The 24,492-nt window shown below is 38.0% G+C and overlaps 1 long non-coding RNA gene across 1 annotated transcript in view; it reads left to right on the top strand.

Moving 5' to 3' along the window:
• LOC136038192 (uncharacterized) overlaps positions 1 to 21,752 on the top strand; it is a 28,179-nt gene extending 6,427 nt beyond the window's left edge. The window contains exon 3 of the long non-coding RNA XR_010620148.1: positions 21,309 to 21,752. This is a non-coding gene — a long non-coding RNA (uncharacterized LOC136038192). The remainder of the gene's footprint in view (positions 1 to 21,308) is intronic.
• Positions 21,753 to 24,492: the final 2,740 nt, after the last annotated feature.

The raw sequence follows: 24,492 nt of genomic DNA, 5'->3' as shown, positions 1-24,492 counted from the left end.
AAACAGCATTAAAATAGTGACATGAATATACTAAAATCTGAATCTTGGTTGGTAAATGCTGCAGTTTCACCAACTCTTAAAGTGGTTTTAGACATCAGATTTAAAACAAAAATTATGCTAACTTTTGACAAAATAAACAACATTAAAATAGTACCATGATATGTACCAAAATATAAATCTTGGTTGGTAAATGCAGCAGTTTTACCAACTTGTACAGTGATTTTAAACATCAGATTTAAAACATACATTGTAGCATTACCTGCCTGCCCTGTGTGTGCTATGCCTACCTACTCGTGAGCTGTCCATGCTTTGCTTTGTTTATTATGCGCTTTGCTTTGATTTGCATATTGTGTGCTTTATATTATAGGTGCTTGGATCTGAATAAAAGAATTATTTCAAATTCTACATGGTGTCAGAAGTGGGATCGGAAGCAAGAAATCAGATATGGATGTCCAACAACCTTTGATCAAATGGAATGCAGATAATTTGGACAATGAATGGACAAAATTCGAGAGCCATGCAAAACATATTGTTTGATGGCCTCTTAGCTGGAAAAGTAGAAAAGGTCCAATGTGCATACCTCCTCATTTGGGTTGGAGATAGAGGATGTGAGCTTTCAAGACATTTGATGTTACAGAGACCGACAAAGACTAAGTTATTCCAAACCTTAAAAAGTTTCGAGATTATGCTGCACCGAAACGAAACCAAGTTTTTTCACGGTATGTGTTTCAGAAAAGGGACCAATGGGATACAGAAAATGTAGATAAATTTATAACTAAACTTAAGCTTCTTGTCAAAACCTGCGGCTACACTAACGAGAGTGAGATGATCCGTGACAAGATTGTGTGTGGTGTCAAGAGTGCAATAATTGGCGAAAAGCTTTTAGCAGAAGGAGATGGACTGACACTTGAAAGGGCCATAACAATCTGCCGTGCCTATGAAACGACCCAAGCACAACTGAAAATGTTTGAAGAGAAACAAGAAACAAAACAAGAGGTAGATGCTGTATCAAAAAACTGGAAGAGGTCCTATGCTAAGACTCCAGAGTGCTAGTTCTGTGGTGAAGAATATACAAGAAACCATGTGTGCTCTTCAAAAGGAAAAACTTGCTTTAAATGCAAGAAAATCAACCATTTTGTCAGAGTTTGTAGGAGCAAAGCAGTTAATTTTGTGGAATATATGCGTAGTGAAAACTCAACCATTGGAGCTCCCATGCAACTCAAACTCAGATGAAGAGTCAGACCTCTACCTGTATGCAGTTAACCGGGATGGCAGTAAGGATGAAGCCTATGCAAGTTTATGCATCAATGAACAAATGAAAATAGACTTTAAAGTTGACACCAGTACACAGGCAAACTTATCCCTCAGCATTACCTAGAGTACTATCCCCAGAGCCCACACTACAGACAACCAACCATAGACTCACCAGCTACTGTGGTTCCCAGATACCCTCCCTAGGGACATGCAAACTGCAGTGCAGGTACAAAAACGGGCACAGCAAGCCCCAGCAATTGTATGTGGTTGTATCTAAGACCACCCCTATTATTGGGCAAATATCAAGCCAAGAGCTGAATCTGGTCAAACTTATCCTTAACATTGCGACTCAAATACAAACAGACAGTGGACAAACGCACCAAAAAGATTTGAAGATGTCTTTGAAGGAATAGGGATGCTTTCAGGAGATTGTGAGATGCACCTAAAAGATAATGCCACACCCAAAATACACCCAACAAGAAAGGTACCCATAGCAATGAGAGATAAGCTCAAGAATTAGCTTGTACGTCTGGAAGAGTTAGACATCATTGAAAAAGTCATTGAGCCTACTGAATGGGTAAATGCGATGGTCATGGTTGAGAAGAAAGATGGGAGCTTACGTCTTAACATCAACCCAGTCGACCTTATCAAAGCAATTAAACGACCATATTACCCAATCCCAACATTTGATGATGCCATAAGCAACCTAGATGGAGCCGCATATTTCACTAAGCTTGTCGCACGGTCAAGATACTGGATACTACAGCTGTCACAAAAAGCATCTTACCTTACAACATTTAGTACAATCTACGGATGTTACCGTTGGAAGAGATACCCATTTGGTCTCATATTGGTGCAAGATGTGTTCCAGCAGAGAATGGAGCAGGCATTTGATGGTCTCAAAGGACTTTGCATACTAGTTGTTGATCTCCTCATCTATAGTAGAACTCAGAAAGAGCATGATGAAAGGCTAAAAGAAGTTCTTCAGCCGGCCCAAAAACTGGGGATAAAATTCAACAAAATCAAATGCTAGTTTGTACTGGAAAAAGTAAGTTATTTTGGCCACAAGATTAGCAAAGATGGCATAAAACCGGACCCTGAAAAGTTACAAGTCTTTAACAAAATGCCTGAACCAAAAAACAAAGAAGAACTGCAGACGCTGCTAGGAATGCTGAACTTCCTGTCTAGATACATCCCCGAACTATCATCCAAAACAAACCTCTTAGAGATTTATTGAAGGAAGAATCCTTCATCTTCTAGAATAATCATCGTGAGTGTATCAAGGAATCTATTGTGTCTGGATTAGCATTTTTCTACCATAGTTGCAGAACTATTGAGCTTAAAGTTGATGCCTCAAAGCACGGCCTAGGAGCAGAGATTTCATCCAACAACAATATATTCAGATATGCATCAAGAGCTCTGAACAAAACAGAGCAAAATTACTCCCAGTTGGAGACAGAGCTTTACGCGATAGTTTACTACGGATGTAAGCACTTCCACCACTTCATATATGCCAGAAAAGTCAATGTAACAACTGATCATCGCCCCCTAGAAACTATCCTCTCAAAGCCACTACATAGTGACCCTCCCAGGATACAGAGACTAATTATCCAAATTCAGCCTTATGACCTCACTGTCCGCTACCTACCTGGTGCCGATATTCCAGTACCTGACGCCTTGTCCCGGCTTCACCTCCCCGATACGGACGAGACGCTACATGCAGACATCGAGTTATTTGTGCATACCATAGTAAATCGTCTGCCTGTCAGCCACGTCAGACTTCAGGAAATCAAAGACAAGACCAAATCAGACTTACAGTTAAAACAGCTCGAAACCACCCTCAAGGAAGGTTGGCCATCTTTACGAAACCGATACCATCTCGAAATCCACTCATACTGGAACATTCAGCACAAGTTATCAGCTTTTGATGGAATGCTATTGAAAGGTCCACGAATCATCATACCAGCGTGCCTCCGGAGCAGCATCTTGGAACAGCTTCACGCCGCCCACCTTGGTATGGAAAAAGCAAAACAAAGAGCCTACATGCTCGTTTATTGGCCTGTCATCAACGCTGACATCAAGAAATGTGGAACCTGTGCTAAACTTGCGCCAAACAACCCAAAAGAACCACTGACAAATTCCACCATTCCCGTTTTACCATGGTATCAAGTAGGGATTGACCTGTTTGAGTGGAACAAGCAGTAATACTTGATGACTGTGGACTACCATAGCCGGTATTTTGAACTAGATAAGCTGACACACTTAACTTCTGGAATTGTCATCCAGAAACTAAAATCACATTTTGCTTGCCATGGCATACCGCAACTGATAATATCTGACAATGGCCTTCAGCTATCATCACAAGAAATGAAACTCTTCACTGAATCCTTGGGAATACAACACAAGACATCAAGCCCCATGTACCCAAGGTCAAACGGTTTAGTAGAGAAAAAATACAAACCTGCAAGAGAATCATGTCAAAATCGCTTGAAAGCAGAACAGATCCATACATTGGATTTTTAGAATATCGAAACACCCCTGTTGACGGTTTGGCTTCCCCCCCCCCCACAACTTCTTATGAGTCAACAACTTCGATCAGTCCTACCGTACACCAAGCAACAAAGGTCGGACGAAACAACATTTGCGCCAGAAATCGTACCACGACGAAAGAACGAAAGATTTGCCAAAACTACACGTGGGAGACCAAGTCTACATGCAAGAAAGAAAAGAAGGTAACTGGACCAAGGTAGAAATGGTCTCTTACAATGAGAACCCAAGATCATACATGGTTGGGACAGCGACAGGGTCACTACTGAGAAGAAACTGCATCCACGTCTCCCAACTCTCCACAAGAGAACCAGGGCCTCAGCTGGACTCAACTTTACCAGAGACAACATCTACCCAAATGTCAAGAAAGAGCAACAAACTGACTATCAAGATCGCAGTGAAAAATCGGACACAAAAGCCACACCGCCAGAGGTCGCCTCTGCATCAAGCCGTGCTCTCCAGCTGAAGCCATGACGCCATTAAGTGCAGGTCGCTGCCACTTGGAAGCAACCGCTCCCCATCAAACTTCGCCATATCACACTCCCAATACACACTTACTAATTCTACATAAATTATGCTAACTTTTAACAAAAAAAAGTCTGTAGAAATCCCATATCACACTTATCAAAGTCTGTAGAAATCCCATATCACACTTACAAATTCTACATAAATTATGCTAACTTTTAACAAAAAAAGTCTGTAGAAATGACTTGCCAGTTAAAATATATGCCCCCTTCTTGGAAAAAAATATTTTAGGTAGCAATGACCTTGGTTATAAGACTAGTTAAGGATATTTTGTGTATCTTTTTTCAGCTTCTAATGATATTTTTTGAAAGATTTTGATTTTCTTAGGTTTAAAAAGGCTATAAACTTCATTTCTTAAAACCAATAGGTTGAAATTCTCATAATATAAACGAATTTAAGGTTTGTTAAAATATTATTTGGTTTAGGGCACATAAATTGCATTAATACTGTTTTATTTATTTCAATATAAGCTTTGATTCAGCACAATCCCCTGAGGCTTCAAACTTCTTTGGATTTCAAAAACATACCCTTATCAAATAATCTAGTATTTTTCTTACAATTATTCTTTTCGTTTACAGAAAACAAAAACACTCATTCATCATCAGTTCAAAAAAAAACGTCAATTGTGTTTCCTTCCATTTTGCTCTCCTTCGATTGATGTAGGCATTACTATCAACAAGTGATATTTCGGCCTTAATTTATTATTTTGACAATATACATCTGCATTGCTGCTGTTGATGTTTGTTTTACCAAGCATGTTTTGTTTTTGTTTTTCTACCTCATGTGTCTGCTGCAAAACTATCTACACCTCTAAGAAATGTCAACTGTGTCTGGGGGCTAAAAGGCTGTCTGACTTAACAAAGTGTACCAGAATAATTGAGTGCATTAAAGTAGAACTGGTTTTAATTTTTATGGCACTTGGTATTAACCAAGTGACATATAGCAATCGCCAATTCTGTCTGTCTGTCGGTCCCGGTTTTGCTACTTTAGGCACTTCCAGGTAAGCTAGGACGATGAAATTTGGCAGGCGTATCAGGGACGGGACCAACTTAAATTAGAAATAGTTGTTTTCCCAATTTGACCATCTGGGGGGGAGTGGGGGCCGGTTAATTCGGAAAAAATAGAAAAAATGAAGTATTTTTAACTTATCAATGGGTGATGGGATCTTAATGAAATTTGATGTTTGGAATGATATTGTGTCTCAGAGCTCTTATTTTAAATCCCGACCGGATCTGATGACATTGGGGGGGGGGGGAGTTTGAGGGGGGGAACCTAAAATCTTGGAAAACACTTAGAGTGGAGGGATCGGGATGAAACTTGGTGGGAAAAATAAGCGCAAGTCCTAGATACATGATTGACATAACCGGAACGGATCCGCTCTCTTTGGGGTAGTCGGGGGGGGGGGGTAATTCAAAAAAATTAAAAAAAATGATGTATTTTTAACTTACGAACGGGTGATTGGATCTCAATGAAATTTGATATTTAGAAGGACCTCGTAACTCAGATCTCTTATTATATATATTATTTATATATATATATATATATATATATATATATATATATATATATATATATATATATATATATATATATAAATAAGTTGTCTGTGTGGGTCTGTCTGTCGGGTGACGTCATGTTTGTGTGTTGACTGACGTCATGTTTTCGACTGACGAAATTACAGACCGGGACATCGGGACACAAATGACGACCGGGACACCGGCACATCTTCTATATATATAAAAATAAGTTGTCTGTGTGTGTGTGTGTCTGTCGGGTGACGTCATGTTTGTGTGTCGACTGACGTCATGTTTTCGACTGACGAAATTACAGACCGGGACATCGGGACACAAATGAGGACCGGGACATCGCCACATAGGGAATATAAATGACGACCGGGACACTCAAAGAGAAAGCGACCAGGGCACAAGGAATGTTCGATTAGCAATAACCATCAACAAAGCACTGGGACATAGGGAGTATAAATGACGACCAGAACATAAGTAAAAAAAAGGTAAAAACTACAAAAAAAACTAAAAAGAAAAAAAAACTAATAAAAAACTAATGACGACCGGGACACTCAAAGAGAAAGCGACCGGGGCACAAGGAATGTTTGATTAGCAATAACCATCAACAAAGCACTGGGACACAGGGAGTATAAATGACGACCAGGACATAAGTAAAAAAAAAGATAAAAAACTAAAAAAAACTAAAAAAGAAAAAAAAAAGAAAAAAATGAAAAATAAAGGAGAAAAACAAAACTAAAAAAAAATAAAAATAAAAAAAACTAAAAAGAAAAAAGAAAAAAAACTAAAAAAAAGTAAAAACCCAAAAAAAACTAAAAAGAAAAAAAGGGGAAAAATACAAAAATTTATTTCATCATATATCATTTCAAAAATGAATGTATATACAGACCGGGACACCGGGATACAAATGACGACGGGACACAAGGAATATAAATGACGCCCGGGACCCTCAAAGAGAAATCACAGACTGGGACACCGGGACACAAATGACGACCGGGACACAGGGGCACAACTACAACGGGGACGCCGGGGGGCACAGGGGGATATATAAATGACGACGGCGACACAGGGAATCGTCGATTAGCAATCACCATCAACAAAGCTCAAGGGCAATCATTCGAATCATGAGGTATAGATCTGAATACGGATTGTTTTCCCATGGACCATTATATGTTCCATTGAACATGCTACATACAATTGTCCCTGGGAAAAACAATCTTTATTAAGATCTATACCGCATTTTTCTAATGATTGCCCTTGAGCTTTGTTGATGGTGATTGCAAATGGTAATCGAATTGGGAATTGCAATCTTTAAAAATTGAAAAGGCAGATCCGGTGGAATCATGAGAATGTGAGGAATAAGAACAGCTTCACTCTCAAAAGGCCCTGTCGAGATTGTTGCCTCTATTACGTTTTCCATGGTTTTTTATGGCACTTGGTATTAACCAAGTGACATATAGCAGTCGCCAATTCTGTCGGTCTGTCTGTCTGTCGGTCCCGGTTTTGCTACTTTAGGCACTTCCAGGTAAGCTAGGACGATGAAATTTGGCAAGCGTATCAGGGACCGGACCAGATTAAATTAGAAATAGTCGTTTTTCCGATTTGACCATCTGGGGGGAGTGGGGGCCCGGTTAATTCGCAAAAAATAGAAAAAATGAAGTATTTTTAACTTATCAGCGGGTGATTGGATCTTAATGAAATTTGATGTTTGGAATGATATTGTGTCTCAGAGCTCTTATTTTAAATCCCGACCGGATCTGATGACATTGCGGGGAGTTGGAGGGGAAAAACTTAAAGTCCCGGTTTTGCTACTTTAGGCACTTCCAGGTAAGCTAGGACGATGAAATTTGGCAAGCGTATCAGGGACCGGACCAGATTAAATTAGAAATAGTCGTTTTCCCGATTTGACCATCTGGGGGGGGGGGAGTAGGGGCTGGTTAATTCGGAAAAATAGAAAAACTGAAGTATTTTTAACTTATGAGCGGGTGATTGGATCTTAATGAAATTTAATGTTTGGAATGATATTGTGTCTCAGAGCTCTTTTAAATCCCGACTGGGTCTGATGACATTGGGGGGAGTTGGAGGGGGGAAACCTAAAATCTTGGAAAACACTTAGAGTAGAGGGATCGGGATGAAACTTGATGGGAAAAATAAGCGCAAGTCCCAGATACATGATTGACATAATCGGAACTGATTTGCTCTCTTTGGGGTAGTTGGGGGGGGGAGTAATTCTTAAAAATTAGAAAAATGAGGTATTTTCAACTTACGAACGGGTGATCGGATCTCAATGAAATTTGATGTTTAGAAGGATATCTTGTCTTAGAGCTCTTATTTTAAATCCCGACCGGATCTGGTGATGGGGGCGGGGAGTTGGGAGGGGAAACCTAAAACTGGGAAAACACTTAGAGTGGAGGGATCGGGATGAAACATGGTGGGAAAAATAAACACAAGTCCTAGATAGATGATTGACATAAACGGAACGGATCCGCTCTCTTTTGGGTAGTTGGGGGGGGAGATATTTCTGAAAAAATAAAAAAATGAGGTATTTTTAACTTACGAACGGGTGATCGGATCTCAATGAAATTTGATATTTAAAAGGATACCGTGGCTCAGAGCTCTTATTTTAAACCCGACCGGATCTGGTGACATTGGGGGGGGGGAGTTGGGAGGGAGAAACCTAAAAATTGGAAAACACAGAGTGGAGGGATCGGGATGAAACTTGGTGGGAAAAAAACACGAGTCCTAGATACATGATTGACATAACCACAACGGATCCGCTCTCTTTGGGGTAGTAGGGGGGGGGGGTTAATTCTGAAAAATTAGAAAAAATGAGGTATTTTTAACTTACGAACGGGTGATTGGATCTCCATGAAATTGGATTTTTAGAAAGATATCGTGTCTCAAAGCTCTTATTTTAAATCCTGAGCGGATCTGGTGACATTGGGGGAAGTTTGGGGTGGGGAGACCTAAAATGATGGGAAACGCTTAGATTGGAGGGATTGGGATGAAACTTGGTTGGAAAAATAAGCAGAAGTCTTGCATACGTGATTTACATAATTAGAACGGATCCGATCAATTGCGGGGGGGGGGGGGGGTAATTCTGAAAAATAAGAAAAATGATGTATTTTTAACTTACGAAGGAGTGATCGGATCTTCATGAAACTTCATATTTAGAAGAACCTCGTAACTCCGATATCTTATTTTAAATCTCAACTGGATCAAGCGTAATTGGGGGGGGGGCAGTTGGGGGGACCGGAAATCTTTGAAAATACTTAAAGCGGTGAGATCAGGATGAAACTGGATGGGAAGAATAGAAACCTGTCTAAGATACGTGACTGACATAACTGGACCGGATTTGCTCTCTTTGGTGGAATTGGGGGGGGGGGGGGGTAATTTTGAAAATTGAGGTATTTGTAACTTACGAAAGGGTGACCAGATCTTAATGAAATTTGATATTTAGAAGGATCTTGTGCTTTAAAGTTCTAATTTCAAATTCCGACCAGATCCTGTGACATTCGGGGGAGTTGGAGGGGGGACCGGAATTCTTGGAAAACATGAAAATTGGAGTATTTATATCTTACGAATAGATGATCGGATCGTAATGAAATTTGATTTTTAGAAGGAATTCATGTCTCAGAGCTCTTATTTCAAATCCCGACCAGATCTTTTGACATTGTGGGGATTAGGAGGGGGAAATCTTGGAAAAACACTTGGAGTGTAGGAATCGGGATGAAGCTTGGTGGATAGAATAAACATATGTCCTTGATACGTGATTGACAGAATCGTACTGAATTCGCTCTCTTTGGGGGAGTTGGGGGGAGGGGTTCAGTGATTTGGCGAGTTCGGTGCTTCTGGACGTGCTAGGGCGATGAAAATTGGTAGGCGTGTCAGGGAGCTGCACAATTTGACTTGATAAAGTCGTTTTCCCAGATTCGACCATCTGGGAGGCAAAAGGGAGAGGAAAAATTAGAAAAAATTAGGTATTTATAACTTACGAGTGGGTGATAGGATATTAATGAATTTTGATATTTAGAAGGACTGTGTGACTCAGAGCTCTTATTTTAAATCTTGAACGGTATTAAGCCTCTTATTTTCCTTTTTAAATCAATCTATTGATTCATAGAATTTTGTTAGAGCTCATACCATATGATCTCTTGGCTCTTAGCTCTTCTCGCCTCGTCACAAGTGCCATATGAGCTCTTAGCTCTTGTTTTTACGGCAAGTCGCGTGCCATTGCAAAGCTATGGTGGGTTAATATTTCGTAACAGTATTATTGATACGCCTATTTTTAGTTGTAGACGTCTTTATTCTTGGCTGCCAATATCGCTCGTTCACTGAACCATTTATGATTTTTATAATTGGTTAGAATATTCGGAAATACCTTTTCAACCAATTCATTTTTGGTCGTCACTAAATTACAGAATTCAGCAGGCAGTTGTATACGTCGTCAAATTGAGTCTACTTGGAGGTTACCGTTTCCAATTGCCAGCAATTGATCTGAAAATATTTCACCAGAGTCATCGTTTTGCAGCCGAACGCGCATATTTATAGTTAATTTCAATATCTTTACTAGTGCCCATAAATTAGAATTTTTCAGGCAAGCATTTATTTCGTCCACAGGGGTTGATCTAAGTATAATAGGTAATGTTTGCCTGAAATCTCCCGCAAGCAATAATAATGTGCTACCAAAGGGTTTCGAATTTTCTCGCAAATCTCGTAATGATTGCTCCAGAGCCTCGAGCGATTTTTGTGTGGCATTATGTATTCGTCCCAAATAATAAGTTTGCATTGCTGCACTACTTTACCCATCACAGATGATTTGGAAATATTACATGTGGGAGTTTCTGTATCTCCCATAACTCAGTAGGAATTGAAGGATAGCACGATGTTAGTATGATTCCAAACAATGCACGAATTTGACTTGGAGTTGACGTTTTGCACGCGTCATTGATGCAGCTATCCCAGTGTTGGTCATTCTCCAATAAATTCAGAGTTTGGCATGCTCTACGGTAAGTGTCATGTATAGTACCGTTTACAGTTCTCAAATACTCAATGGACGTCGGACCGGGTACATTCATCAAAAGCAGGTGATGAAAGAAGCATTCATGTTGATTGGGGTGAATGGTGTAGAGTCTTTCTTTTCGCTGTATCTCTGAAGATGGTAGGTTAGCCGTCGACTGACTTACCCTGTTTTCGACGTTCAAATGATTTCGTTTTAGCATTCCACGTGTAATACGAAGGTATTTCAGTATACAGCAGTTTTTTCGCAAAAGTTAACGATGTATCTGGTGGATTCAGGGCTCTTTGTTGCACGTTGGATTCCAAAAAATAAACACGTTGACCATTCTGTAAATGTACCGCTAAGTGAACAACAGCTGGACTTCGTTCATGTATCGGAAATGAAAGAATTCGCCAAACAGTTCATTACTGCTTATGTATCTTCCAGCCTGATATTGTACGATTTCATTGATATCCCTGATTTCGGACTGCAAGCCAAAAACTGCCATGTCGCTGCCTTTGTTGACGTATTTACATATGTATTTGATTGCCTTTACGGAGTTACAGTATTCAATGTTTATGTGAGCATTAAATGTTTTTGATAATGAAGGTGAAGATGGAACAACCCACTGGTTATCTACTTCGATGGTGGTACCGTTATGCTTCTTTATTATTGCTGTTTTACCGCCATCTTCAGCAGATCTTCTTCTATATTGTGGGTAACCATCGTTGCCGGTAATTGTGTTGGGTAGTAAAAGTCGAGGATATTGCTTTGTGCAGCTTCCTTTGGCCGTGCATGGTGATTTTTCATTCAGTGCAGCGCAAGGTTCATGTATCATATTCATGTATTATCATTTCATGTATTACCGTCATTTACAACTGCATCTCACAAATGAATGCATTGTTCAGAGCGGATCTTGGTCTGATTCAGACGGATAAATAGCAAACGATACAGTCCCGATTTGAACACATCTACTCAAGCTATAATCATCGACTGGGGTGTACCTGAATGCCAGGCGATAATTTTCAGGTTGCTCTTGTGATTCCTCAGCCCGCCTCCTTTTGGCATTATCTCTTTGAGCCTCAAGCGTGTTTTCACGTTGTTCTTGTGATGCAAAGCTAAACTGTTTTATCTGCTATATTATATCTTCTATCTGGAATACTATTGTTGGTGTCATTGTTTGCATTATTTGCATGTCTGCACTGGCTGCCATTTTTGCTGCTAAATCAGCTTGTTCATTACTTAGGATTTTCCTGTGACCAGGTATCCAATGGAGCGAAAGATTTATTCCCTTAGAAAGCAGTTGTTGTATGGCTATAAAGTATGAAATCACTTCTTTTGATTGATTTGCTCTATTACTGAATTCTTTTAAACGTAAAAGAGCACTTTTAGTCTGTACAAATTCTAACTTGATCCCCGCGTTGCAATCTTTGATATAGAAATGATACTGCTTGGGAAAGTTAAAGGGGATTGTTTAAGTAATCCAAAAGTTAATCTTTGCAACCGTGTTGTCAAAAGGGCATAAACTCGGTTCAAGATTCGAAAAATATATGCGTGAAACAGAAATAGCACACTTTTAGCCCAACTAATACATTTTTGTTTTAGAATTCCCATTTTTTAAAAATAAACCTTGAAATGCAACACTTCTCTTTAGTAATGAGGGTTGGCATCTGTCAGCTATTTCGAATTTTTTATAGATGGTGCTAAAAGACCAATCTTAAGCAAAATTTTCCAATGTACTGTACAGTACATTAGTTTTTTCGCTAAAGCTATCAGATAGATTTGAAATTTGGGAAATGTCTTACTCAAGTACGTTGGCGATATAAGACAATGACTGTTTCCAGGGTTTAATGACTTGACCTATCTAAATCGTTTTTTACATCGGAAAATAAAAAGTTTTCAGCAACAAATTATAGACATCAATAAACATACACATCAGACAACTTGATTGTTTTATAGTTACATTGGAGGTATTGATCAATCCTATTTATTTTACTATTATTGTTCAATTAGTTTGGCAGTTAAACTGACTAAAAACTTTTTACCGGGGGTGGCTTAAAAATTTCCAGACTCTAGGAACAGCAAGTAGTAACTAAACGATAAGCTGTAAAAATACGAAATAATGAAGTTTTACTTAAACCAGCTTTCAATATTTGTTAACATTATTAAAAAAAATATTGTGTCCTTTTTTCTTTTTTTTTGTTTCTTGACTCAGGAAGCGGTTCCTTGGCTTAGGAGCAGAGGCGGTACAAGGAGCTTGGATGAGCAGTAAATTTGTTTAGCGAAGGGTGAACAAAACAGAAAATAAAAATCAAAATTATTATGGGCTGTATTTCTTTTATAAAATTGAAAGGAGAGATAAAAAAAGCACAAACAAAAATTTTACCGATTATTAAATGAACTTAAAGTTGAGAACCCTTGACTTTTATTTAAACAATCAAAGAAACCATGTCTGTTGCAACGTCTTTTTCTGTGAAGAATTGAAGCTATCACACAAAAAGACGGCAACAGTATACAGACTTCTATTTTACTATTAATTAGTCAAATTTACTGCCCAGATACTTTCAAAACCTTCAAACTCCAGAAGACCTAGAAAAGAAAGAGGACGTTAATTAATGGGAGATAAATGACCAGTAAAGAAATGACGAAAAACTAAAACGAAAGAAAAGAAAAAACAAAGAACAGCTCTAAAACTTAAAACTGACCCAAGATATAAGAATATGCTAAACCAGGATAGAGTTACAGGAAATGAAAAAGCTTGTAAAACACACTTTGGTTGTGAAGGAAGAATTAATGAAAGTCACAAAATTTTTTAAAAATTTTAAGGCCCCGAGGTGATGATAGCGTTGTGAAAAGCACTGAACCCCTCCCCCCAACTCCCCCAAAGAGAGCGTATCCAGTCCGGTTAAGTCAATCACGTATCTATGACATTTGCTTATTCTACCCACCAACTTTCATCAAATCTCTCCACTCTTAAGCGTTTTCCGAGATTTCTGGTTTCCACCTCCAACTCCCCCAATGTCAACAGATCTGGTCAGCATTTGAAATAAGCGCTCTGAGACATGAGTTCCTTCTAAATATCAAATTTCATTAAGATCCGGTCCCCTGTTTTAAGTTAAAAATATTTTAATTTTTCGAAATTAACGACCCCCAGCTCCTCCAAAGAGAACGAATTCGTTCCAATTATGTCAATCACGTATCTATAACTTGTGATTTTTCTTCCCATCAATTTTATCTCTCCACTCTAAGCGATTGCCAAGATTTCTATTTCCTCCCTCCCTCCCTCCCCCCCCCCCTATGTCCCGGGATCCAATTCGAATTAAAAATGAAGCACCTGATACAAGCATCTTCTATATATCAAGTTTCATTAAAATCCAATCTCCTATTAATCAGATAAAGATGCCTAAATTTTCAAGTTTTCCAAGAATTCCGGTTTCCCCCTCCAAACCATCCTTCTAGATATCGAATTTCATTAAGATCTAATCACTCGTTCGTAAGTTACAAATTCCTCATTTTTCAAATTTTTCTAAATTGCTACCCCCCCCCCCCCCCAACTTCACCGAGAACGGATACGGTCAGGTTTTGTCAGTCACATATGACTGACATGAGGGAATGACTTGTGCTTATTCTTCCCTCCAAGTTTCATCCTGATCTCTGCGCTTTAAGTGTTTTTCAAGATTCCCCCCCCTCAAACTACACTGGATCCAGTCGGGATTTAAAATAAGAGATCTGAGTTACGAGGTCCTTCTAATGAAAGAGCAGATAATTATGCCAAAAAGGCAGCACAAAAGTTATTTCATACACCTCCTACAGAACCATATAAACAGATTAGAGAGATGGTTAGAAGTATATTCCCAATATATCCCCTATATTTCCCAAGAAATCCGGTCGTCAATATAAATGACGACCGGAACACTCAAAGAGAAATTACAGACCGGGACACAAATGACGACCGGGACACTGGGACAGAGGGAATATAAATGACGACCGGGAAACTCAAAGAGAGATTACAGACTGGGATACCGGGACACAAATGACGACCAGAACACAGGGACACAACTACAACAGGGACGCCGGGGGCACAGGGGGATATATAAATGACGACAGGGACACAGGGAATGTTCGATTAGCAATCACCATCAACAAAGCTCACGTTAGAAAAATGCGGTATAGATCTGAATACGGATTGTTTTCCCATGGTCAATTATTATGTTGCATGTTCAAGAGTTTGTCTGTGGGTCTGAGTGTCGAGTGACGTCATGTTTGTGTGTCGACTGACGAAATTACAGACCGGGACATCAGGACACAAATGACGACAGGGACATAGGGAATATAAATGACAACCGGGACACAAGGAATGTTCGATTAGCAATCACCATCAACAAAGCACCGGAACACAAATGACGACCGGGACACAGGGAATATAAATGACAACCAGGACACTCAAAGAGAAATTACAGACCGGGACACCGGAACACAAATGACGACCGGGACAAAAATGACGACTGGGACACCGGGACACAGGGAATAAAAATGACGACCGCGACACTCAAAGAGAAATTACAGACTGGGACACCGGGACACAAATGACGATCGGGACACAGGGAAACAACTACAACAGGGACGCCGGGGGGCACAGGGGGATATATAAATGACGACGGGGACACAGGGAATGTTCGATTAGCAATCACAATCAACAAAGCTCAAGGGCAATCATTAGAATAATGAGGCACAGATCTGAATACAGATTGTTTTTCCCATGGACAATTATATGTTGCATGTTCAAGAGTCGGTAAACCTGACAATCTATTTATATGCACAGACAATGGAACAGCCAAGAGTACTGTATATTCACATGTTTTACATAGTTAAAAATACACATATATCTATATATATATTCACAGGTGGGACACAGGGGCACAACTACAATGGCGCGTAACTAATATGGCGCGTAACGACTTACGCGTGCGGGGGGGCTTGGGGGGCGCGAGGCGCCCCCACCAACAGCTAGTTTTTATATATATAGATACATAAGATCAAAACTAGAGTATGCTTCATTGGTGTGTGAGGCGGCCAGCCCGTGTGTTGAGGCTATTGGACACAGTACAATATAGTGCCACAAGAGTTTCATTAGGAGCACGTAAAACAGCACCTATGCCACTATTGCAATCAGAAAATCGATTGGAAAGTTTGGAAATGAGAAAAAATGTGCGCTCTTTGAAATACTTGAAAAAGCTTGGACATCAGATCACAACCACCCGTTTAAATCTACGATACTCAAAAGAAAAAAACTATGGATTTCCTCAATGAAACAGTATGGAATTATTAAAGCTTTGCCTTTGGCAGAAAGCTCAGGATTACAGGTAAATTGAAACCTAGCAATGGAAGTACCCAATATAAACATCACGCCAATATCGGCCATTCAAAAAAGTTTCATGCTTTTGTGATTCTGAAAAATGGGATGGATTGGATTATAATCAATCATTCACAATGGAGAAAAGAGTGACCTACCCAGAATCCATGGACGTCTTTACTGATGCTTCAAAAAGTGATAAGGTCGGAGCTGCGTTTTGGATACCAATGTGGAATGTCCAAGAACTTTACCGTCTCCATGAAAAAATGTCAATTTTCGACGTTGTAACAGTATCTACTGTTACAACCTTTGATATAGACGAATAATGATCAAACACTTCGTTGTAGGAATTTTTTTGTGTGTGCTATATTTTTCTTTAATAGCTTGTTTGTTTACTTTTATGCATTTTGAGCTAGTATATTAGCTAATATAGTTCCAATTTGTTGAAAAAAAAAAAAAGGAGATGAAGAATCCCTGACAAGATTTGTTTCCAGTTGCGATTCCCTTGGTTCTGAAACTTTTACTGAGGTGTCTTCACGGCCTGAAATTTTAATTTTAATTTTTTGCCTGAAAGGGCTTTCAGGCAAATCTTCTAGGGAATTTTGAGGGGACTGTTGAACTAAATCAAAACGCGTTATGTATATAGGTTGTCAGAATGATGTGACTCAGTATTGACTGAGTATATTAGTTTGGAACTTCAGGAAATGACAAGGGAGAAGATCAATTGACCAAAAAGGCTTAGTATATTGAAATAACCATCCAAGAAAATATTGAGTGGAAAGTTGAAATAAATCAAAATACACTATATTGCACAGATACTAATACTGGCCTATGTTCAATATGTTTTGAACATCTTACCTTATCAAGAGGAAACTTCTGAGGCTTCACGAGTGAAATGTTGAACTTACCAAAAGCCAACATGTAGGCCTACCTGCTACTACTGCTGTTAATACTGCTGCGACTTACAAACAGCAAAAAACTGGTTATTGCCTGGTCTTATAGATCCAAATTCTCAAGTGCTGGATAACAGATAAGTACCAGTAAATCCTTGTCCTCCCCTCACCTACAAAGCCACACCTTTGAGAATTAAAATTAAGAAGAATACTTATTAAAAGTTTTTATGGCACTTGGTATTAACCAAGTGACATATAGCAATCGCCAATTCTGTCGGTCTGTCTGTCGGTCCCGGTTTTGCTACTTTAGGCACTTCCAGGTAAGCTAGGACGATGAAATTTGGCAAGCGTATCAGGGACTGGACCAGATTAAATTAGAAATAGTCGTTTTCCCGATTTGTCCATCTGGGGGGGAGTGGGGGCCGGTTAATTCGCAAAAAATAGAAAAAATGAAGTATTTTTAACTTATGAGCGGGTGATTGGATCTTAATGAAATTTGATGTTTGGAATGATATTGTGTTTCAGAGCTCTTACTTTAAATCCCGACCGGATCTGATGACATTGGGGGGAGTTGGAGGGGGAAACCCCTCCACTCTCTTTACTACTACTACTATGAAGAACTCACCGCAGCACCAAGCTACCTGAGTCCAACACAGCTACGCACGCTCCTCTATCCCAATTTATTCAGAGCCTCCCTCTTTACACCCTCCCAGGAAGTTTCTATTCCCTTTAAATCTTTCTTTATGACATCCTCCCACCTCAACTGCGGACAACCTGCTTTCTGTTTAGCCCTAGACAGTTGGCTGAAAAGGACAATTTTTGGTAATCTGTCATCCTTTATCCGCAGATTTTGCCCTAGCTATATCTACCTTTCTCTCATTACAGCCCTACAAAGCGGTATTTACCTACGATATTTGCACCACCTACTGTTTGAAATACGGTCTGTCAGAGGGTTTCATTAGTTTATTTATAATGATTTATTTACGTTTTAAGCATGACTTTTTTTTCACTACTTCTGCTCCCCTATGGTTTAAATTAGTTCTGTACTTATTTTAAAAAACTTCTTTTGCAGAAACATCTTCTGTTTGTTAAGTTAAAAAAATTAATTTCTGTAAGTTTTGTTGATATTTTTTTTATTGGTGAATAAAAGCAAAAAGATTTTGGGTTGCTCTTTAAATTCTGGACAAAATTTTGCTAGGAATTCTAAAAATAGCTATATTATAGAACTACAAGTGGTTGGATACGGGTACTAATATTTAAAAAAATGTGAACAATTTTGGGAATTTTTGGGGGGTGAAGCTGTTCCGTCGTATCTACTGTTACAACCTTTGATATAGACGAATAATGATCAAACACTTCGTTGTAGGAATTTTTTTGTGTGTGCTATATTTTTCTTTAATAGCTTGTTTGTTTACTTTTATGCATTTTGAGCTAGTATATTAGCTAATATAGTTCCAATTTGTTGTAAAAAAAAAAAAAAAAAAAAAAAAAAAAAGGAGATGAAGAATCCCTGACAAGATTTGTTTCCAGTTGCGATTCCCTTGGTTCTGAAACTTTTATTGAGGTGTCTTCACGGCCTGAAATTTTAATGAGATCAAAAAAAGATATCACACTAATAACACACACTTTCAAACTAAGAATCAATACTACCATTTTTTTTTTTTTTTTCAAACATTCTTTGTCGCTGATGAGCTCCCTTCGGCCAACAAATCAAAATTTGTTATCTACTTGTCCTTTCCGTCCAATATTCCCTCACAGTTTCAGCTAGGTCACTTAAGGCGTTAATCTATACCATTAACCGTATATGAACTATTGAAGACGTCTCATTCTGATATCCTGGATGGAGATAGTGTCATTTGATTTAGCTCAACATCACCTTCAATATTTACAGAAAGTTTCAAATTTCTTCGCCGTTCCTGCCGTATTGCAGATGAACCATTTTGACACCCTGGATGCATACAGTTCACCGGTTTAGTTCAATATCCCCATCAGCATTCCCTCAAGACAGAGTGTTTTTTGATTTAGTTTAACATTTCTCTCAACTTTCGGTGAAAGTTCCCACTTAATACTCTTAAATGTTCCCCATTTATTGCATATATGCCATATTGACATTCATAATGCACTTAATGTCTCCTGAATTAGTTCAATATACCTCTCGATATTCACTCGAAATTTTTACTTAATACTGTTAGTTGTTCCTGAAATATTATAAATGGGCCCTTTTTTTACCTTTATGTTCACAGTTGCTTTTGACTTTGTTGTACAATGTTTGTTTATTCCCTGAAAGTTTCTACTGTGGTCCATGGAACTTCCTGAGATACTGTCAATATGTCTTTTTGGCACCCTTGATCCACATAGTGCGTTTTGATTTTGATCAGTACCATCTGTACAACTATCTGAAAGTCGCCTTAATACCCTAAGAAGTTGCTGAGATATTTTTGATATGCCCTTTTTTCAACCTGAATGCAGGTAGTATCTTGTCGTTGAATTCAATTTGCTCTCTGATCATTCCTTGAAAGTTAAACTTGATATCAAAAGCTGTTCGTGACATGTTGCGGATACTGTCTTTTGACAATTTGTTCGGGATTTATCTCAACATGCACCGAAGGTTTCAGCTTTATACTTTAAGCAATTCTTGTTATATTATATCAACTTTAAGCGATTCTTGTTATATTATAGGTTCATCATTTTGACGAAATGGATGCACATAGTGTCTTTCGATTTAGTTTAGAATCCTCCCCCAGCATCCTCTGAAAGCGTCTACTAAATACTCTTAGCCGCTCTTGATATTTTGCAGACGCGCCCTTTCGACTACTTAGGTGTATGTAGTATACTTTGATTTTGTTCGACACCCTCCTCACCAGTGATTGAAGGTTTCAACTTAATACCCTTAGAAATTACTAAGATATTGGAGATGTGCTCTTTTGACTACCTGGATGCACATATATTCTTATGATTCAATTCGATTTTCTTCTCCACCTTCTCCTTAAAGTTTAAACTAAAAACCCCTAGCTGCTCAGTTATTGTATACTAGCCATTTTGACAATCATGATATTAGTCTACTTTCATGTTTAATTCCTGGTCTGACATGTTGACAGCCAAAATAATTGGACAATATCAACGCGGTAGCTCCCGAAAATGTCTGGGACAGCACTGCAACGCAACTGTGACCATGACTGGGGTCTCATTCGGAACCGGTTTTAGACTGATTGGAAACCAGTAACATCTGGATTGCCTCGTGGGTTGGACCTCACTTCCTCAAGGCCTTTGTCACACAACAGTTGCATGCGCAATTAGTTAGCAATTATAGTCTCAAAACAGTTGCCCCATGGCTGCTGGGCCTTAGTCGCTCCTGAGCCGTTCTGGATAGTGCAAATGTGTCTTTCTTACGACCTTGTTACACGTAGTACACCTTCCTGACTCTCATACAGTTCACCACCCTTCTCACCATCCCCCAAGACCTGACTAAATTGGATTTCCAAGGATTTCAATAAAAGGGGTACCAGAATTGATAATAAGTAAAATACGCTTAGCTACACATATATATATATATATATATATATATATATATATATATATATATATATATATATATATATATATATATATATATATATATATATATATATATATTTATATATATATATATTTATATATATATATATATATTTATATATATATATACATATATATATATATATATATATATATATATATATATATATATATATATATATATATATTGTATAATATATTAGTTCTTCATCACTTATTCGATGGTTTTATCTCCGTGGGGTTCTTAGAAAATGTAAATTTTTAAATCACACCTTATCTACCCATGAAAGTTTTTGCCCAGAAAATTTCTTTTCCGCCGAAAACTAATCCATGCTACCCCCGCCCCTCCTTAGGTAGTGCTCATTTTCACATTTAGCATGTATCTTGTATTGACTAATTCAGTTTTAAGGAACACATTTGTATCTGTGCTTTTCCTATATCACAAAATGTTCCAGGAAAGTAAAAAAGGATTTGTTAATAGCAAGCATAATTACATGTGAAGAATAAAGGTCTTGACCAGACATCGCAACCATCTTGAGGTTTTCGCTCTTGTAATGTATTTAGCCAGTCTTCAAAATTTATCCTTCTATAAATTTTTTAGTTCGGAAAAACATATTGTCTATTGTCTGCAAATGATTGACTTTTCTTTTCTTTTCTAGATAATGAAGTAGCTGGGCAGTAAATTTCGGAACTCTCTGTATAAGCCTGTTCTCTGTTGCATTCGTCCTTTTGTGTATAGACGCTTATTTTTACATAAAAAGACAGTGCAGCAGAACTGGTTTCTTATAATTTTAAAGTTTAAATAAAAAAAAACAAGGGTTCTAAATCTCAAGTTAAATAGAATCTCAGTAAAATTCGCGTATATTTTTTTTTGCTCCCCTTTTTATATTTTACTAAAAAAATAGAACCCTAAAAAAATTTTTAATTAATTTTGCTTCAATTTTTTGCTCATCCTTAACCTAACGAATTTACTGCTCATTGAAGCTGTGCAATTATGTGGCCTCTGCTCCTGCCAAAGAACCTCTCCCTGACTCAACATACAACAACATTTTTTTATTTATATTTTAATATAAATTTAATCAATAAAATATTGTTTCTTTGTATTCTTGCAAACTGCTTGTTGTTCTTAGAGCTAGGGATAGTTCATAGGGACGAAGTACAAGATAGAGAAAATTAAAATAAATACATAACTATGTTTATCAAAACAATTTATGAAGAGCACTTACTATACACGAACAACTATTGTATACTTTCAACTTTAAGCATCCCCTTTTAAGAAGGGGATGCCATGAAGGAAAAGTGATATTGTGGTTATGTTTCAAAAACAGTTTCGACAGACCTATTTTGGACCTGCCATTTTATATTTGCGGATTAATGCTAAACTTAAAAAATGTAGCTAAGACTTTTTTATATATAGAGTGAACCTGATAAAAGTAGGAAAGGGGATCTTGCTTGTCCAAAAACCCCAATGCCAGGGTTTACTGTATCTATATGCTTACTAATGGCGAAGTAATAATAATCATAAAATGACTAAAATAATTCATTCTTTCAAATATATTGACCATCGGGTAAAGAATAATTTCAACTGAAAATATATTGCGTATTCATTGAAGAGGCACTGCTACTAATTGTTTTGGGGAGTTAAATGAGGGTTGCACAACTCATATTAATGGCCTTTTCCGTTTCTTTTTGTGCTGGATTTCTTCACTAAATTTAGTCTGTTTGGTTTAAGATTGTTAACTTGGAGGATTCGACTTATGCCCGCTCTGATCTCTAAAATTGTGTCTTTTCTTTCGCGAAAATGCATCGTTTTCATGCATTGAATTTTTAAATCAAATAACAGTGTATACAGTACTTTTGCGTTGATGATAGCTTCTGGTCTATGGATGAGCATCCTAACCCCAAAAAACCTTTGGGCGTTTTCATGAGTATCTAGGCTTGTATGAGAAGCCTTGAGGAAACTTTTAAGAACCTAATAAAATTATTGAAGAAGAATTTGTATCGTCCTTCAAAAGAACTATGCAGTAAGGTCGTGGAAATATGGCATATATTTTATGACATTTTACAAAATGTTGAAGATTAGCAAAAAAAATATATAAAACGCCTTTTAAATCGTCGATTGTTGAAAAGACGTTATACTTTTGACTGTGGGGGAGACCTGTACTTAACGCTTTCGGTCTCTAAAACTCATGAAAATTTGTTTATAATAGATTTTGAGTTGATTGTAAATCGAAAGTAACTCTAGAACAAAAGACGTTTTAGCATTAAGCGTTAATTATTTATAGCATAAGTGCAACAGCATTTTTCATAAGCTTGTTCTTTGGGAAACAAGTTCTTTCTGCTGTTGTAATTGATAACAATTTTTTTGCCGATTCGAGATATAAGGCTCAACCCCTTTTCATAGATTGTTGGCAACAGTAGTATTTTTTTAGTAATGACTTTAGTGCAATCAGGCTGTCTAACATAGGAATTGACTATCCCTTGTGAGGTGTTTCTATACCTACCGTAACGGTGATACTAGTATATAGCTAGTAATAATGGTGGGTACTCAGAAGAATATCCATTGACACCCTGTTATATCTCTACAAGCCGTATTATTAATCCTTTGGAGGAGTATAAACAGCGTTCTATGAGCTCTGCAGAACACGGGCATTCATTTTTGGGAACAAGCTTTGTGTCAAATTTGCAGAGAAGTATAATTGAGATGGATGGCATTGTGTCCATAGAAGGTATAATTTCACCATGCTTTCTTGCCCAGAAGGAACAAACCCATTCGAGAATATCTACCGCGTGAATGGATGGTGAAAATATATTTTTGAGGAGATGGGATTAATCAATATTCTTTATAGCTTTACCTCCAAAGATGAAACCAGGGTGTTGCACGATCATTGACTGACTAACTGATTTTTTTGTGTGTTCTCTCTGTCTTTGATTTTTGGAAACTGACCCTCTTGGCAATAGATAACTTTTCTGTCTCCACAAGATATACCTGTGGGTACCGGGAAACCTAGGTTGTGTCTCCATTTCTAAGGACATTTGTCAGTATCAGTAAAAAAGTATAGAGAATTCTTTACCTCAAAACAGCGTCGATCTGAAAACACTGTCAATTAGTCCAATCTGTTTTAATGTATTGCACCTTGCATACGGTAAAGCCCTGCTTGTCCATAAATGTGGTCATTATAAAAGTTGAAAAAATCAAAAAGAAAGTGTTCTCCACTAATATTTAATATTTGCACCATAATGCATTTTAAATTACATAAGCCGATTTTTTTTTAAGCTCTTAAAAAAAATTATTTAAGGTAATTTAAGGCATTACTTAAAGTTTATTTTAGCTCTTTGGATGCTAGTTTCGAGTAGGGACTATAAGAATGATTGATAAAACCCAGCAGATTAAATACGATTTTACGTTTTATTCTGACACAATCTTCCTATATTAGCTGTCTTACAAAACAAAATTGAGTCTTCGTCAGTATGGATATATACACTGTCTGTGTCAACTAGAATTTCCCTGTGGACATTGAGATTGGCAAAGCCATTTAGCCTACTTTCAGACGTCACGTTTCTTAGGTATGTCTTGATCAGTGCTTCCACTCCTCCCGATCTATCGGGAGATCTCCCGACTTTTTGGAAAATCTCCCGACTGAAATTTCCTCCCGATAATCTCCCGATTTCTGTTAAATTGAGCCCTGTCCAACTTGAAGTTTCTGATCTTTCTTGATTGTCTGGCAGAATGCAAAATATGTCTTTGTTGCCCGTAAAAGGGGGATTTCAAAGCCGCCGGCCGAATTTGATTCGCGGAAGTCAACTGTGGACCCTAATTAATGACCTAGTCGGCAGCTTGTC

Source organism: Artemia franciscana, chromosome 17, assembly GCF_032884065.1.
Source record: "Artemia franciscana chromosome 17, ASM3288406v1, whole genome shotgun sequence".
NCBI lineage: Eukaryota > Metazoa > Arthropoda > Branchiopoda > Anostraca > Artemiidae > Artemia > Artemia franciscana.
This window is presented reverse-complemented; position numbering and strand designations above follow the sequence as displayed.